This window comes from Acinonyx jubatus, chromosome B3 (genome assembly GCF_027475565.1).
Source record: "Acinonyx jubatus isolate Ajub_Pintada_27869175 chromosome B3, VMU_Ajub_asm_v1.0, whole genome shotgun sequence".
Classification (NCBI taxonomy): Eukaryota; Metazoa; Chordata; class Mammalia; order Carnivora; family Felidae; genus Acinonyx; species Acinonyx jubatus.
In genome coordinates, this window is record NC_069386.1 from 49,469,445 (window position 1) to 49,483,262 (window position 13,818).

Consider the following 13,818-nt stretch of genomic DNA (forward strand, 5'->3'; position numbering starts at 1 on the left):
AATGTTTAATTTAGAAATGCAAAAGAAATCATGGATAGATGATCAGGAGATTGAAGACTGTCACCCAGAACTTATTGACTGAAGGAGAGGCCAGGTCTCAATGAGGTTTGGACCTCACTACATCATAACAAATAAAAATAGTAATAATTCCCATAGACCTTCACCAAAAAGGCCTACTTGTATAATCATATTCTAAGGAAGAGAATATCCAAATATTTTGGGGTGAGGACTGGGAGAGCTAAGTCTGAGCTGACACTGACACTAAGTGACCAGAACACCATTATAACCTTCTTTTAGAGTGGGGGTATATAAGAGCAGATATTAACAGTCGTAGCTCAGATAGAACTCTTGGTGATCCACTGAGTCTATCTGGGATCACACACTGGTAATTTCTTCAGTCTTCAAATGTTTAATTGGAATGAATATATGTGATAGTTAGCCAAACCTCCACATTGATTCCTTTGCCTGTGGGATAAGAGCTATCATAGTGGAGGCCAAGAAAGTAAATTAAAAAAACTACCTTATTTTGGGGAATGCAGAGATCAGTACAACACATAAAGATTTTTTAGATGATGCAGAGCTGTTGTTTCCCATCATAATCATACTTCATTCATCTCATTTCGTTCACCAGATTTGCCCTTACAAAAGCAAAATAGATCCTAGAGGATGATAGTGAACTACCATAAACTCAACAAAGTAGTCACTTCAATTGCAGCTTGTTCACAGATGTGCTATCTTTGCTAGAGAGCAGATTAACATAGCCTCAGATACATGGTATGTGGCCACTGAATTGGCAAATTCATTCTTTTTTATACTTGTCAGGAAAATAGATCAGAAGCAGACCGCATTCAAATGGGGCAGACAAGAATATACAGTCTTGCCCAGGGACTGTATTAATTCTCCCACTGGGACCTAGATCATCTGAATATTTACAAGAACATTACATTTAACCACTACACTGACGATATCTTGTTAGTTGGATCCAGTGAGAAAAACATGGCAGGAAGGTGAAAAAGACAGCCTTAATAAGACATATGTGCTCTAGAGGAAGATCAATCCTATGATTCAAAGGTCAACGCTAGTGCAGCGTTTCAGAATAAGTGGTCTATATGATACCCAGATATCCCCACCAAAATAAAAAATAAATCATTGCCTCAAAATGTAGTAGCCTCTGCAGGTTCTGGAAGTAACAATCTATCCTTGGTAGTATTACTATAGCCCATATGCTACTAACATCAAAGGCTGATACAGTTTAGACACTATGGACAGAGATATCTGTGGTGAAAAAAGTCACTTTGTGAAATTATGGTCAGATCCCATAGGACAGTCACAATCTGACCCCCCCCCCCCAATTCTGGAAACTTTATGCCATCTGCGGTGGGGACCTATACACTATTCAAAAAAAAGTATTTCCCAATCTGCAACTGGGCCCAAATACATGCAGAGCACTTGAGTATGTGGCATGCTGCCAAAACTGCTTATCAGAAGGTTAGTTCTATTTGACTCACCAAATCACATGATTAGATGGACCCAATAGCAATTCAGTATAAAATGGAAATGGTATACCTGGGATTATCAGACATGAACAGTGTCACAGGGCACAAGTAAGCTGTGTGAGTATGTAGTCTAGATCTTTGTCATCCATTACTATTGCACCAATGCCTCTCCCTCAGAGTGTGTGTGGGTGTACACACACACTCACACCCTCATTGGAAGATAACCCTTAAGGAAGTCTAAGGGAAGAAGAAAAGGATCTGACCTTAATGTATGGAGGGTTTGGTTGTCTCTGAATGTGGTTATCTTAACATGGCAAGTCCATGAAAATGGACTACTGCTACACAGTCCCACTTAATATGGCATTGAATGACGGCAGTGCAGGAAAATCCTTCCAATAGGCAGAATTTGAGGTGGGTTACCTGATCATCCACTTTGTGTGGAAAGAGAATGGTCCACGGGAAGAATGTATGAGAACTCATGAGCAACGGAGATCACTTGGATAATTTCTCAGGAGCCTGTAAAAAGAAAAATTGGAATACCAAAGTCAAAGAGAGCCAGGTAAGAAACATGTAGATAGATTTAAGGAAATGGGCATGAAGTGTGAAAACTTCGGTTTTGCAGGTTGATGCTCATCAGAGAGCATCCGCCATGGAAGAAGCAATATATAACCAAGTAAACACAATTATTTGGTTAATTGTAGTTGAAATGGAGATAACGCATGGACTCAACAGCATGGGCTGTCATTCACCAATGTTGATCCACGTACTAACGCCAATGAATGTTCAAAATCACAGCAAGAGAGAATAATGCCGAGCACCTAATTCATCTTTTAAGATCAACTTGCCAGTTGGTAACAATTAATTACATTGAATTTCTATTCTAGAAAGGGAAATGCTTCATTTTAACTGAAATCAACACAATTGCAGATATTAGTTTGCTTTTCCCATCCACATAATTTCATCTTAGACCAAAAGGATTACTTCACAGTAGTGGATATGCAGCAGTGGGCTCATGACTATGCATTTCACTAGTTCTATGACATACTGCATCAAATCCCAGAAGCTTCTAGGCTGATAAAATTTAAAAATAGCCTTTGGAGAAATATTTGTAGTGCCAGTTTAGAAATGATACCTTGATAGGATGGGACACTTCAGAATGTAATATACGTTCTAAATCCATGATCATCACATGATATTGTGTCCCCAGCAGACAAAATACATATTTGGGAAGCAAGTAGTGGCCCTACTTATTATCACTCTCAATGTTCTGCTTGGAGTATTTGTACTTTACATCCCTACAATTTTGTTTTCTGTAATTATGGAGCACTTGGTTCCCAGAGAAGGACTGCTTCTATAAGGACACAGTGAAAGCACCGTGAATCTTAAAATATGGTTGCTACCTGGTCACTTTAACTTACGCCAGGAAGAACTGATTCTGATCATTAGAATATAGGGCTGAAATTACACTATGAGGACAAGAAAGAGTATGTCTGGCACCCAAATAAGCCACTAAGGAAACTCCTCATAATGCCCTGCCTAATTTGATGGGAAATGGTTAAGCATGGCAAAATGACCAAAGGCTCAGACCCCTCAAGGAGGGGTCACCCCACAAGTTAAGCCACCTACATTATACAATCAGAGGTGCTAGCCAGGGAAGGTGTATCTATAATACAAGGTAAAGGAGAGAGATGATGTGTTGCAGTCTTAACCATACAGGCCTACCTCAAAAAAACAAGAAAAATCTCAATCTAACTTTACACCTAAGGGAACTAGAGAAATAAGAATAAAAGAAGCCCTGAGTAAGCAGAGGGAAATACATAGTAAAGATTGGAGTAGAAATTAATAAAATAGAAAAGATCAATAAAAGTAAACACTAGTTTTTTGAAAAGGTAAGAAACATTGATAAACCTTTAGCTAGACTCACCAAGATAAAAAGAGAGTATTCAAAAAAATAAAATCAGCAATGAAGGAGAAGTTACAATACAAAGGATCATAAGAGATTATTATCAACAATTATATGCCAAAAAAATTGGACAACCTAGAAGAAATGGATAAATTTTTGCAATCATATACTATTCCAAGATAATTAGGAAGAAATAGAAATTTTGAATAGACCAATTACTAGTAAGGAGACTGAAAGGCTTTACTGATGAATTCTACCAAACATTTTATTATCTACCCTTCTCAAGATTCCAAAAAACTGAAGAGGGGCAACACTTGCAAACTCATTTTACAAGGCCATCATTACCCTAATATCAAAAGCAGACAGACATCATAGACTCACAAAAAATTACAGGTCCATATTTCTGGATTAACATATATTCCAAAATCTCAACAAAACATTAGCAAACTGAATTCAACAATGTATTAAAAGGATCATACAATATAATCAAGTAACATTTATCCTAGGGATGCAAAGATGATTCAAGATCTGAAAATCAATTAACATGATGTACCACACAAATATAATAAATAAAAATTAATTAAAAATTACTCTATTAAATAAAAAGGTATAAAAATTATATGATTGTCTCAGTAGCTGCATAAAAATCATTTGACAAAATTCCACATCCGTTTATGGTAACCGTTCTCAACAAAGTGTAGATGGAATGAACCTCAACAGAATAACAAGGGTAACAGGAACAAGACAAGGATCCCCACTCTCTCCACCTTCATTCAACATAGTATTCATAGTATTGGAAGTCCTTGCCAGAGCAATTAGGAAAGAAAAAAAAAGACATCCAAATTGAAAAAATGGACAAGTAAAATTGTTATTTTGAGAATGACATTACTTTGTGTACTATAGAGAAAATTCTAAGGACTGCACACACACACACACACACACACACACACACACACACCTGTTAGTATAAATAAATTCAATAAAGTGGCAGGGTACAAAATCAATATACAAAAATTAGTTGTATATGTAAGCTAGCAACAAACTATTAGAAATAGAAATCAAGAAAACAATCGCATTTACAATTGCATCAAAAAGAATAAACCATCTAAGAATAAACTTAACCAAAGAGGTGAAAGACCTGTACACTGAAAACTAAAAGTCACTGACGAAAAAAACTAAAGAAGACACACATAAATAAAAAGGTATTCCATGCTCATGGTTTGGAATAATATTATTAAAATGTCTATATTATCCAAATAAATATACAGATTTAACGCAATCCCTTTCAAAATTTCAATGGCATTTTTCATAGAAATATCTTAATATTTGTATGGAACCACAACACTCCAAATAGCCAAAGAAATCTTGATAAAGATACAAAGCTGCAGGCATCATGATCCCTGATTTCAAACTATATCACAAATCTAGAGTAATCAAGACAATATAGTATTGGCCTAAAATAAGACACATAGATCAATGAAACAGAATAGAGAGCCCAGAAATAAACCCACACATATATGATCAATTAATTTACAACAAAAAAGGCAAAAATACATAGTGGGAAAGGATAGTATCTTCAGTAAATGGTGCTGGGAAAAGAGACAGCCACGTATAAAAGATTGAAGCTCGATCACTATCTTACACCATTACACAAAAATTAACTCAAAATGATTAAAGACTTGAATGTAAGACCCAAAGTCATAAAACACCTAGAAGAAAACATGGGTGGTAAGCTACTTGACATTGGTCTTAGTGACAAATATTTGGATTGACACCCAAAGTAAAGCCAACAAAAGCAAAAATAAGTGGGTCTACATCAAACTGAAATTCTTCTGCACATGGGGCACCTTGGTGGCTCAGTCAGTTAAGTGTCTGACTTTGATTCAGGTCATGATCTCATGGTTTGTGAATTTGAGCCCCACATCAGGCTTGGTGCTGTCAGTGCAGAATCCACTCTGGATTCTCTGTCTGCCTCTCTCTCTGCCCCTGTCCCTCTCAAAAATAAATATTGTAATAAATAAATAATATGAATAAAATGCTTTTGTACAGCAAAGGAAACCATCAACAAAATGAAAAGACAACCTACTGAATGAGAGAATGTATTTGCAAATCATATATCTGATAAAAGAAGAATACCAAAACTACATAAATAACACATAAAACTATGTAGTATATATAGCAATTTGATTTAAAAAATGGACAGAAGACCTGAGCAGAATTTTTTCCAAAGAAGACCTAAAGATGGCCAATAGTGACATGAAAATTTGTTCAATATCATTAATCATCAGGGAAATGAAAATCAAAACCACAATGAGTTATCACCTCACACTTGTTAGAATGGCTATTATCAAAAAGACAAGAAATAACAAGTGTTGGTGAGGATGTGGAGAAAAATAGGACCCTTGTGTACTGTTGGTGAGAATGTAAGCCACTGTGGACAATAGTGTGGAGGATCCTCAAAAAATTAAAAATAGAACTACTTTATGATCTAGTGTATCTACTTCTGAGTATTTTTTAAAAAATGCATGTGCTTCTATCTTTATCACATTATAATGGCCAAGATACAGCAACAACCTAAGTGTCTATCAATGGAGGAGTAAATAAAGAGGTGCGTGCACACATATGCACGTGTGCACACATGTGCATGCGCACACACACACACACAACGGAACACTACTCAGCCATAAAAAGAATGAAATCTTGCCATTTGCAACCACATGGATGGACCTTGGGAAAATTATGCTAAGTGAAATAAAATAGGTCAGACAGAGAAAGATAGATACCGTATGATTTCACTTATACGTGGAATCTAAAAACCAAAACAAATGAACCAACCTCATAGATACCAACAACAAATTGGTGGTTGCCAGAAGGGAGTGGGGTTGGAAGGATGAGCACAACAGGTGAAAGGGGTCAAGAGGTTCAAACTTTCAGTAATAAATCAAAGGTTTCCTAGCATCTAATAATGCTTTCAGCTAGTTGGTCTGAGCCTTGTAGCTGAGGAGCACAGAAATGCTTAACCCTTAAAACACAAAGTTTGTAAGGTAAACAAATTTTGTTTCCAACAACCTGGCCTCTTCTCTGTTCATCTTTTCTGTGCTACCAAATGATGAATCCTTTCTCTGCCTCACGTGTCCAATTACTCAGGTCTTACCTTACCTACCATAACTTTCAGGAAAGAATCTGATAACTAGATGTTGATAACTGGCGCAGCTTAACTCATTTACTCATCTGGGATATTTGGAAGAATTTTAGAGTAACAAAGCATCAGTAGTCTGGGGGGAGAAAAGTAGAGTTGTTTTTGTTCTCATTTCCAAATGTGACAACTTCATGGCCCTGAAATCTTACCAAATAAACAAATAGTACTTTTGTACTTCTAACAGTTTCTTTTCCTTGAAACTATTTTGTCATTCTCTACAGGTTCCAACTTCACTAGTAGTAAAAAGTAAATCCACATACACAATAAAAAGGAAAGTGTAAAGACAATTTCTAATTTTTAGAAAGGAGTGTGATGTAAGAAGTATATGTGCATATACTACTACTGAAACTTTTAAAAATGTAAGATTTAAGGGGATCCTGAGTAGTTCAGTCAGCTAAACGCCTGACTCTTAATTTCAGCTCAGGCCATGATCTCATGGTTCATGAGTCTGAGCCCTGCTTCAGGTTCTAGGCTGACAGTGTGGAGCCTGCTTGGGATTCTCTTTCTCTCCCTCTCTCTCTGCCTTTATAAATAAGTTAAGTAAACAATAAACTTCTAAACATTTTAATGAAAGATTTAAAATTTTTATCACACAGCATTAAAGCATGACTCTAATATGTCCTTTATATACAGATGGGAATAAACCAATTGAAGCTAGTTTTTTGGCCAGCAGAGAGCAAGACATTCCCCCACACTCCTGCATTTAATCTTCCTAATCGTTTGTTGCATTCTCTTGATAGTTTTGTAATTGTTTATTCTTTACTTATGGTCTCTCTTTCATATATGGCCCTGTGTATACATGGGATAATTATCTGAATGTATGGAACAAAGAATTACAAAGTAGTAAGGGAATGCGACACAAAACAGCTGTGTTTTAATAGGGAGAAGATTCTACACACACACACGCATGTGCGCACACGTGCGCGCGCGCGCGCGCGCGCACACACACACACACACACACACACACACACCAGAATAAGTGACTGGGTTAAGGTGAGGAAACAGATATTCATAGTTGTCATGGCTCATTTACCTTTTGGGCAAACTGGCCTATTCTCCCTTTCTGATTTCTCCCCAATTAAAGTAACCCCTATCTCATTATCCTGCTTAAGGATGGTGGGAAGGACGACTGAAATAAACAGGAATATAAACTTAGACTTTTCAATCCAATACTTCCTCTGATTTCTGTATTATGACAGTGCTAGAGATCTCTGCCAAAACTGAGACGAAGGGCGACTGCAGTGTTACATGTTAACACCTAGCACAGGTCTTTTTAAATGTGGAAGACAGAATGACCATACGGCCTGTTGTTTAAAACAAACCAACAAAAACTCTATTATGCATCAATATAAGCAACTTTACATTCAAAAAACAGGTATAATCAATGGAGTGATACTTACATTACAAAAGTATTTAGCAAATTTTGCCAAAAAAAAAGACAAAGCCAATTCTCTAGAGAATTTAACATTGACATTAGCTTGCAGATCATCTATATACCATCCATGTTTCCAAACTAACAAATACTTGAACGCATAATCAGAAATAATCCTCCCTCTGGTTTGTATCTGGCTGTATTTGTAATAGCAGAAGAAAAAAAACAGCTGGGGCGCCTGGGTAGCTCAATTGGTTAAGCGGCCGACTTTGGCTCAGGTCATGATCTCATGGTTCGTGAGTTCAAGCCCGGTGCTGGGCTCTGTGCTAACAGCTTGGAGCCTCTTGGAGCCTGGAGCCTGCTTCGGATTCTGTGTCTCTCTCTCTCTGCCCCTTCCCGACTCACACTCTGTGTCTCTCTTAATAAACATTAAAAAACAATTTTAATAAAATAAAATATCAATAAAATTTGTTTAAACTTTATCTTTTGTTATTAACAATGTCAAACACAGGAAATTGTTGTACTGTATCCATCAGAATCATTTTAATTCACCAGGGTTTTCTGTCTTTCTCTTTAATATATGTAAGCATTCCATCGGTTTGGCAATGATAACGGCACACGCCTTACTGTCAAGGAACTCACAGTCTCATGAAGAATAGAAAAGAAGACAGTTATAGGCACTAGCAATTAAGACCAGACTAGATGGTGAGGGAGACAGGTGTCAGGAAAGCCAAACCTTCTGGCCCCTGCACAGGCAATCACACATTAAAGACACACAGACACATCTTGTCTAAAACTGAACTTGCTTCACTTCTCCTGCAAAAGCTGCTTACAGCTCTGTAATTAACCCAGAAGGAATCCCCTAGACTCCCAATGTTTTAAAGCTCGTCTAATTAGGACAAAGGCAGCAGCTCAAGAGGCAAGATGTATACCTCCCAGTCAGAAAGGTACAGGAGAGGTCCCTCAGGCAGCCTAAGGCATACAGCAAGAACAGAAAATGTGCACATGGTCATTTTGGTGTGCTGGGGTTTCTGAAAAAGCAATTTTATGGACATGGTTCAAACCCAAACTTGACTTTCTCCTATTGTTTGTGACACTCATGCCCCATCTTATGTAGCCATCTGCAGAAGCCTCAGGACTCTAAGATGAATTTCAGTAGTGATCTCAACAAAATTATTAATATAAACCTAGTATCCATAAATATTTCAGATGGAGAGTTTATTCAAGTTTTCCTCCAGTAGGATTCTGGCTTTGAATTGCTCTTTTGGGAAGAGAGATGGATTTTACTTCACATTAATTTTTTCCCCTTGTTCTTTATGACCAATTGTTTTTCTCTTATGATATGATGTGTTAGGAGTCAGGTTTGTGATCTTGGTACAGAATATTTTCCTCAATACTAACAATCGATCCATGTAAGAGTTAACTTACTTTCTAAAGGTTATTTCTACTACATCTCAAAGCAAAAAGAATTCTAATTACCCAGCCACCTCTCACCATTAACACTGTGTTATTTAACTAAATAGGAAATGCCTATTTATCCCAAACATCTACTTACCAATTAGAAAGTATTAAGTAAACACCATTTGTGCTAAACATAACTTAATATTTTATAATGTATAAAGCACTAAGGGGAACCCTTAGAAATCTTCCAAGCTATCATAATGAGTATGTATCATTATTATACAGTACTGCAGACACAAGAGGGTTTTTTAATCTTTAAGTAGTATCATCACCTACAAATATTATATTTATTCTTGTTCCAAAGTTACTGGCACCAATTAATTGTTTAAAAATATTTTAATTCATGATAAATAGGAGTTCACAAGACCTTTCCATTAGACTCCAAATTGCTTGGTTTTTCATTAATATTTAGAGACATACAGTAACAAATTTCTTTGCATAAAAATATGAATAAGCTTTACTTTTTAGAACATTTTCATCTGGCACTAAACAGTCCAGTAAATTATCTGTCTTGTAGGCATTTTAGATAACCAAACTGCGAGACTGAGTTCATAATAAAAAGGGAAACACGATATGGGTTAACTAAGAAATAGTTGAAAACCAGGCATGCAGAAACTATAACTACTTTGATATGTACCTCCCAGGTGCTCCTACCTCCCAGGTGCTCCTATACTTTTTTTAAAACTACATCTGGAATTTTATAATTCTAATTTGACACTTGAAATTTGTGTCACATCTTGTGAACTTTATAATTTTTCTGCATTCTGAGACACATCTTCATTCTCATGGAAGGAAGCTGTATATTCCAAACACAACAATCAGCAAATTATATTTTGCACATAAGGCCTCAAAGTACAGACAACTGGAACCAACTGAGACAAACTCATCAAAGCTTATAGTGTTAAGTACATTAAGTGAAAGTTCACCAAGGAACACAAAACTCACAAAGAACACTTACAAAGTCAGGCTCAAATTTACTTTAAGTTCTAGAGTTTATGATACTTTTCCCCTATTGGGCAGCCTCTTTCCTTACTATCATTACTGAGGAATTTAAAGACTTCAAGCTCAGCCAAGGAATTTGAGCATATTTTGGCTCAGACTCCTCATTCACTCTTTTTGGGGAAATTCTCCTCCAAAATCAAATATTGCAGGTGTAAAGCATGTCTATAATTAGTCAGATTGCCTCCTCTGTCAGAAAAAAACAGATGCTCTAAGAATTCCTTTCGAAAACTAAAAAAAACACCATTGGAAATTCCCTGGATTTCTTTCCATAATTGTGGTTATTGCTGAATCCTTTGGAAACTAGATACCACAAAGCAGGAATCAGGGTGATTAAGACCAATAAAGTGGATGGAAGTTGGATGTGCTCCAACAGTAAATTGGATAGCCATAAATCACATGCTAGATTCTCAGGCAAGATTCACATCAAAAGAAATGAGGGAGGATATGGGACCCCTAACTGAAAAAAGGTAGTACTTAGTCTAGAGCCCTTGGTCACGACCTAGGAAAAGCCAGGCAGGAACGTCCCTTTTTATTCATCTTCCACCTCTCTTGAAGCCACACTTCTGCCTTTCAGTGGTTCTGTTCATGAGCTACGTGGGCGGGCGCTAGATCCTGACATCTGCCATAGAGCTACTGAGGGCCTCATGAAGTCAAAATTCTGAAAATTGAGAATAAATCAGGGTTACTGATCATACCCTAATCTCTCTGCTTGTTCCCAGAAGCATTTTGTAGTGGCAGACTCCTCACGAAGCCTCAGTGATCTGTAATACTGAAAGTCATTCAGATTTGCCGTTTCATTATTCTATGAAGAACACGTATAAGAACATTGGAATCCCAGGGCCATTGATTTCATTAAAAAAAAAAAAAAAGGTGTTCAAACCTATTCCAATTTGTTCTAAAAGTAGTTGCTAAGGTAATTACTAACTTAGGTCACAAGAGAGGCTTAGGTTTTTCCTTCTGACATTGTTTTTCTTTTTGTTATTTCTTACTTTGTATACTAGTCTCTCTCCTTCCCTTACTTGTCTTTTCCTCTATTAACTAGTAATATTATAGACTTTAAATTAAATACAAAAGCAAACAGATTTACTGATTACTATGTATAAAGTAGTGAAGAATATGAACGTAATTAAAATTAACAATAGCTAGTATTCTTTGGACACCTAATCTATATTAGTTTATTTTATTCTTGTAAAAACACTTTGAAGCAGTACTCTTTATGGTGCCATCATCTTCTGATTGAGAAAACAGAAATTTTGAACAATTTGTCAAAGTTTACACAGATCGTGTACTTAATTGCCTTATAGTATTGCTAAAAAAATTTTTTTAATACTAGGTGGAATAATAAATATCTAAACTATACATCAAGCCCAAAAGCGAAATCTCGTAAGAAAGCCCATGATGCATTAGCACATGAATCCTGCAACTAATTCAGTTTGTAGGATTATATAAAATCAGTGTTTGGAAACTGAGTATTGTGTTTAATTGGGTCAGAGACTGGGTAAGAAACTGGAAGTAAAACAAAGCTGGAAAGGCAGTCTGAAATCTTGCTGTAAAAGAGTTACTTGTTTTTCCATACTAAGTAGTTTAGAATGTTGTATACAAAGTGGTGTCCTTGAAAGTTTTTGCACAGAGAGTGGCATATGCAATGATCAAGGCATTTTTTAGGACAATGAATCTGGCAATAGCAGGCAGAACAGATGCTAGGAATAGAGGCTCATAAAGATAGAACAATTGGAAGATCGAAGCAGTATTTTAGTCATAAAGAGACAAGAACGTGAACTAAGGTGGTACAATAGGAAGAGGAAAGAAAGCATGGCTAGAAATGATGTACCAAAAAGAAACAAGATTTGGTCATCAATACAGATCATGAGGAAGAAAAAGGAAGGGCAAATAACTTGAGATTTGAGCGTGGGAGACAGGAAATTAGGAAAAAGAGCAGTTTGGAGGAGACTAGAATGCAATCTCTTTACTTTGGGGAGACATGTAATGCAAATCCCCTTAATGACTTACTATAGGCCACTAAAGAAGTTCAGTTCAGCAGGACAAAGAGACAGAGGAACAAAAAAATTCCTCCTAACTCAAGGCTAAATGGAGGAAAAAAGCAATTGATGTGGGAATTTATGTAATTTCTTTTATTTATTTATCAAGCTTTAGGTCTTATTTATTTTTAAAAAAAATATGTTCTTCTACTGTCCAGTAATATTGTGACAATTTATTGGGTACTTAGCATTATCTTGTAATCCTATCAATTATTGTCCAAGAACTAGAATTAAATTTTAATTTTTACAAGTTGGAGTTTAGTCTACATGTTTTGCCCCTGTCAATCAACCTTCTTTGAAATTAAGACATAAATAGGTTTGAAAAGTTTCCCAAGTTTGCCCCTTCAGCAATGAGAGGGCCCTGCAATTCCCTTCTAGCATATTCTTACAAGTGTGCCCATCCAGAAGGAAAGACAGCTGGATAGAGAGGACAAATCTACTCATGACTAAATACACATACACTTTAATTGTAAATTTTTTTATTGTTTATTTTTGATAGAGAGACAGAATGTGAGTAGAGGAGGAAGGGGGGTGGGGGAACACAGAACCGAAGTAGGCTCCAGGCTCCGTGCTGTCAGCAGAGAGACCGATGCAGGACTTGAACTCATGGACCATGAGATCATGACTTGAGTCTAAGTTGGACACTCAACCAACTGAGCCACCCAGGCGCCCATAATTTTAAATCCTCTCAATAAAATGTTTTATGAATGACTCTAATAAAGTGAGCAGCTAAGTACCTGAATACCATTTGTTTCTTGCAACAAAATGGCAGCACCTCAAAATCTATCAGAGCTGCAGCAAATATTTTATGCCTCACCAATACAGGGCTGTATACACAATATGCAGTTATCTGGAATACGATTAAGCTAATACTTATCATTGTCTCGTATGTCAAAGAAAACACGTTGACCAATTGTGTACAAGTCCCGAAAGCATTAATTCTGCTTCTTCAGTTTGTCAGGCAGGAACTGATATTTATTAACCTCTCACCTTTGGAGAAGCAAAACAGAATCAAGTAATTCTGTGACTACATTTCAAATAAAGTCAACCCCATAGAGTCTGCACTATGTAAATTTCACAGAATTTGAGTCTAAGAACTGAGTCTTCATGAGCATCAAAGTCTTTTACAGATGAGAAAACCAATGCTTATAAAAGGACAGCCCCAGTTTACCCAGGCAGTTGGAGACTGAACCAGGATTTGACTAACTATAGCATTTTTCTACTAGACAGCAAAATGCAAGGGACTCTGGTCTAAATGTGCAGATTCTCTATTTTTATCTGATTGACAATTTTTACTAAATAGTTCTCACTGATAAAGCATTTGCTTAGGGTTTTTTCGGGGGGTG

The 13,818-nt window shown here is 36.5% G+C and overlaps 1 protein-coding gene across 4 annotated transcripts in view; it reads right to left on the reverse strand.

Annotated features, from left to right (window-relative positions):
* Positions 1-13,818, reverse strand: part of UNC13C (unc-13 homolog C) — a 599,100-nt gene that overhangs the window by 581,187 nt on the left and 4,095 nt on the right. For all 4 annotated transcript variants that reach the window (XR_008299165.1, XM_027067285.2, XM_053223997.1 and 1 more), the window contains exon 3: positions 1,917-2,012. The gene's annotated coding sequence lies outside the window, so the exon portion shown is untranslated. The remainder of the gene's footprint in view (positions 1-1,916; positions 2,013-13,818) is intronic.